General features: G+C 45.9%; 1 protein-coding gene across 1 annotated transcript in view; it reads right to left on the reverse strand.

Annotated features, from left to right (window-relative positions):
• SBNO1 (strawberry notch homolog 1) overlaps positions 1-2410 on the reverse strand; it is a 97483-nt gene extending 95073 nt beyond the window's left edge. The window contains exon 1 of the mRNA XM_021719341.1: positions 2363-2410. The gene's annotated coding sequence lies outside the window, so the exon portion shown is untranslated. The remainder of the gene's footprint in view (positions 1-2362) is intronic.
• Positions 2411-5460: the final 3050 nt, after the last annotated feature.

Below are 5460 nucleotides of genomic sequence, written 5' to 3' on the forward strand. Positions count from 1 at the left end.
CCGTGGTAGCGCACGCCTGTAGTTCCAGCTACTTGGAAGGCTGACGCAGCAGGATCCCCGGAGCCCAGCAGGTCGAGGCTGCGGTGGCCGGGAGCGGCCACTGCACTCCAGTCTGGGTGACAGAGTGAGACTCCAACTCAAAAAAATAAATAAAATAAAAATAAAAACTTCCCTCATAAGATTGCTGTGTCAGTAAATGTCATAATGCCTGGAGTAAATGTTCACTGCTAGCTATTAACCATCGTTTTGACAGACATTAGCATTTCATCCAAAAAACGATGTCTTCTTCCATATCACTGAAGCAACACTTTAATTTCCAGAATACAAACTTTGTTAGCAATCCATTCAATAATTAACCTCTATATTAGTTCTATAAAATGCTAGCTACCTCCTTAATCTAAGTGTCACACATCCAATTTGTCCAGCTAATCAGTTATCATGTCTAGAGGAAACTGGTGGACATTTTTAAATATGCACAAATTAATATCAATTAGTAAATTACCTTTGCCTGAACGAATAAGAATTTTTTTCTCATTATTCAATAGTCTAAGCATGTCTGATTCAAGATTTAGCCTTATCTTTGTTTTTAGGTAGTTCAGATGTGATGTCTAACATTCAGTGTATTTGAAGGATAACCATCCTCTTAGAATTTAGCTATAATAGTACGTCAACAGGTATTTATTGTGTCTACTGTGTGCAGGTTCCTTAAGAATATCAGGGGGGCCGGGCTCGGTGGCCCAGTCTGTAATCCCGCGCCTTTGGGAGGCTGAGGTGAGTGGATTGCCTGAGCCCGCAGGTTCGAGACCCGCCTGGGCAACTTGGCGAGACCTCATCTCTACAATAAATCAAAAATTAGCCGGGCATGGTAGCACACGCCTGTAGTTCCAGCTGCTTGGAAGGCTGAGGCAGAAGGATCGCAGGAGCCCAGCAGTTCGAGGCTCCGGTGGCCAGGAGTGGCCACTGCACTCCAGTTTGGGGGACAGAGTGAGACTCCAACTCAAAAAAAATGAAAAAAAAGAGAATATCAGGGGGAAGAGAAAGTAATGACAAAAAAGTTACTTTAAAAGGATCTCCAGGCCGGGCTCGGTGGCTCAGCCTGTAATCCCGCGCCTTTGGGAAGCTGAGGTGAGTGGATTGCCTGAGCCTGGGGGTTCGAGACCCGCCTGGTCAACTTGGCAAGACCTCATCTCTACAATAAATCAAAAACTAGCCGGGCGTGGTAGCACGCGCCTGTGATTTCGGCTACTCGAAAGGCTGAGGCGGAAGGATCGCCGGAGCCTAGCAGGTCGAGGCTGTGGTGGCCGGGAGCGGCCACTGCACTCCAGTCTGGGTGACGGAGTGAGACTCCAACTCAAAGGAAAAAAAAAGGATCTCCAGGCCAGGCTCAGTGGCCCAGTCTATAATCCTAGCACTTTGGGAGGCCAAGGCGAGTGGATTGCCTGAACCCACGGGTTCAATACCTGCCCGGGCAACTTGGTGAGACCTCGTCTCTACAATAAATAAAAAAAGTAGCTGGGTGTGGTAGAGCATGCCTGTAGTTCTCTAGCTACCTGGAAGGCTGAGGCACTTGGATCACCTACTTGGTTCACCTGAGCCCAGCAGGTCGACAGTGGGGTGGCCATGAGTGTGCCACGGCACTCCAGCCTGGGCAACAAAGTGAGACTCCAACTCAAAAAAAAAAACCAAAAAAACCCAAAAGATCTCCCAGCCAGGCACAGAGGCTCACATCTGTAAACCCAGTACTTTGGGAGGCTGAGGCTAGAGGATTGCCCTGAGGCCACAAGTTCGAGACCAGCCAGGGCAACACGGCAAGACCTTCTCTCTACAATAAATCAAGACGTTAGCTGGCCATGTTGGTACACACCTGTAGTTCCAGATACTTGGAAGAGTGAGGTGGAAGGATCACCTAAACCCAGCAGGCTGAGGCTACGGTGGCTCTAAGCGTGAAACTGCACTCCAGCCTGGGAGACAGAGGAAGACTGACTTAAAAAAAAAAAAAAGGATCCTCTTTACTTAAAAAGAATATAATTGGTGTTTTTCTTTCTTTCTTTTTTTTTTTGAGTTGCAGTCTCACTCTGTTACCAGGCTGGAGTGCAGTGGCACGCTCCCGGCCACCGCAGTCTCGACCTGATGGGCTCTGTGGATCCTTCTGCCTCAGCCTTCCAAGTAGCCAGAACTACAGGCGCGCGCTACCATAACCAGTTAATTTTTTACTTATTGTAGAGACTAGGTCTCACCAAGTTGCCCAGGTGGGTCTCGAACCCACAGGCTCAAGCAATTCACTCATCTCAGCCTTCCAAAGTGCTGGGATTACAGGCTGAGCCACCAAGCTCGGCCACAATCAGTATTTTTCAACACCTACCCTTCATGGGACTATTGCTCAGTAAAGTGACCCCTCCCACTGTAAAACATATAGGAAGAAATGTATATATAAAGGAACATGCAAATTATATACAAAGTTCCAAAAATGTTTTACGAAATAGACACAATGGGGGCATGAAATAACCTTCTTGTTCATCACTATCTAAACTTCAGATGGTTAGTCTTGATAATCACTACAAGTTGGATACCCCTTAACCGAAATGCATGTGACCAGAGAGTTTCCGGTTTTTTGAAATTGTGGAATATTTGCATATACATAATGAGTTATCTTGGGGATGTGTTAGACCTAAGTCTAAACACAAAATACATTTATGTTTCACACATACCTATACATAGTCTGAAGGTAATTTCATGCAATATTTTCAATAATTTTGCACATAAACCAAAGTTTTGACTGTGTTTTCACTGTGACCCCTCACATGAGGTCAGGTGTGGAATTTTCCACTTGTGGTATCAGGTTAGTGCTAAAAAAGTTCCAGATTCTGGAGCATTTCAGCTTTTCAAATTAAGGATGCTCAACCTGTATATGAATGAAGTTTTTTACTTTTTTAACACTCAAGCTACGAGTAAATGCTGCTCATTTTTCTCTTGTCACAGAGAAGCAGAGGCTCAGAAAAATGAACTATAACAAGGTAACAACAAACAAGTTTGCAGCAGAATTACAAACCCAGGAGGTCTAACACCACACCCCTTCAAGATGCTGTACTCTCAACTCTGTACCAGTATTTTCAAACTACTGGTCACAACACATTAGCGGGTTATCAAATCAAGTTAGTGTATCATGACCAGCTTTTTTCAGTACTTCAGTGTAGCACAGAAAATCAGTGCAGAGTTTATGAAATAAACATTATTTTGTAAAATTGTTCAGTTATGTGTTTACAAACATACTAGGCTACAAAGTAAAATTCATTTCTTACGGAGGGACACAACAAAAACATTTGAAAATCATCTATATGCTGCCTCCCAATTTATAATTTGACGTTTTACACCATATCTTATTCATACAGTAGAGTTTTGGTCTTTAAGAGGCTATCCTTGGACCGGGCACAGTGGCTCAAGCCTGTAATCCCAGCACTTTGGGAGGCTGAGGCAAGAATATCGCCTGAGCCTAGGGGTTCAAGACCAGCCTGAGCAACTTGGTGAGACCTTGTTTCTACAATAAATCAAAAAGTAGGCAGGCATGTGGCATGTGCCTGTAGTTCCAGCTACTTAGAAGGCTGAGGTGAAAGGATCACCTGAGCCCCGCAGGTCGAGTCTGCAGGTTGAGCATGCCACTGCACTCCAGCCTGGTCAATAGAGTGAAACTCCGAGAAACACACACACACACACACACACACACACACACACACACACACACACACACTAGAGTGAAACTCCGAGAAACACACACACACACACACACACACACACACACACACACACAGACAAGCCTAGCCTTTCCATTTACAGACAATGCTCATGGTATTCCAAGGTCGTCGTTAATGCTTGGTGGGTTCAAGCCACATCAAAATTTGTCAGTCAGTACACAAAAACAAAGACACTGCAAAAACTTTAGGATATCACTTTAGTTATTAACTGGCACTTTAGTTATTTAATGTGACAGCAATTCCTTTCAAAAAGTACCTTGCCATCAACTTCAGGTCAAGGAAAGCCTAGGAAATACAGGACCTCACGGAAAGTTGGGTTCCTTAGTAAGACCAGACCTACACGTTCTCACCCTTCACTGCCACATGTCTCAAATCAAAGCTCAGGTTAGACACTTAAGAACACCACAACATGTCTGTAGCTAAAGTCTTTTGAAGCAAATCACCTTTAAAAGCATTAAAAGAATCTCCATGCCCTAAAAAATTGCCTTCAGCATTTACAGAATGTAAGTCACTAATTCAGGCTCTCCTTTTTAACACTTAGGCAACAACGAAAGTAAAATTTTATTTAAAATTCTGATGGCAGTAAATGAAGCTGGATTGGAAGATAAAAATCAGAAGCCAGAGAGGAAAAGTAAAGATGTATTCTCTAGTCAGAAAAAATTTCGGGAGCAACTTCTTTAAAGATGAAAATAAACTACTCCCTTAATTGCAAAATTAACGTCCCACTCAAGTCACCGGTAGCTAATTCTGCACTTCTTCTCAGATATTCTGCATAAGGTATCCTTTGTGCAACGTTGATGGCTTTTCCCAGGCTTAGGAAAATCAATTCTGACTGCTGGGAAATACGATGGAAAACAGAATCCCTCTACACTGTTAGCTGGTAGGCTTGCCTGCGAGTGCTTCCGTGATCCTGGCTAGGGCACTTCGGGTTTGACAGCTCTCTGGACCCTCCTGGCTGACACTGAAAAGCCCTATTCCACCTCTAATCCTGGTTGTCTGGAGAATACGAAACATTTAGACCAACATAAACTGCTAATAATCAACTTTCAAAGGTCAAAGGGGACCAGTTTTTAACCTTCCTTCAACACGTGTTCAGCACAAACTTCCGGGTGCGGTTACAATTGGCTGCGCAATTCAATGATAAAAGCGTTGCTTGATTTGACTCATTTTCTCGCCCGTTCTTTTCCCACGTTTCTCAACCAGCGACTCCCCAAAACAAAGCCTCCCACAGTAAACGGAGCACGCATGTAGAAAGAGCGTCTCTGTGCGAGGATCAAGTTAGTGGTCCGCAAACATTAACCAAACAGCAGCACAAAGCCGGGGTGGAGAGGGGAGGAGCTGGACGCCGGGGTCAGGAAAGAAACAACCACAAAGGTCCAGGAACATCCAAGTCTCTTCAGCGGTGAAGCCATCCCGAGTCACTCCTGGGAAGCCACCAGCACGCGCTGCTCCGGGGGACCTCGGGATGCTCATGGTGCCAACCACGCTCAGAATGAGCAAATCCTCAACCGCCGCTGCCTCCACGAACACCCCCGGGGTCTGGAAGGGGCGCTCAGGGCCTGGGAGGTGTCAGGGCACCCCGCACGTGCCCCACGCGCCTTCCCCACGGCCGAGGGCGACCGACTTCGGAGACCTCCGGCGCGGGGCAGGAGCTGAGGAAGGACGACCCCGTCGCCTCCCTCCTGCCGTCGCCCTGAGCCGGGGGCAGTGC

This window comes from Carlito syrichta, unplaced genomic scaffold (genome assembly GCF_000164805.1).
Source record: "Carlito syrichta isolate Samal-C Ts95f unplaced genomic scaffold, Tarsius_syrichta-2.0.1 Scaffold314544, whole genome shotgun sequence".
NCBI classification, from domain to species: domain Eukaryota; kingdom Metazoa; phylum Chordata; class Mammalia; order Primates; family Tarsiidae; genus Carlito; species Carlito syrichta.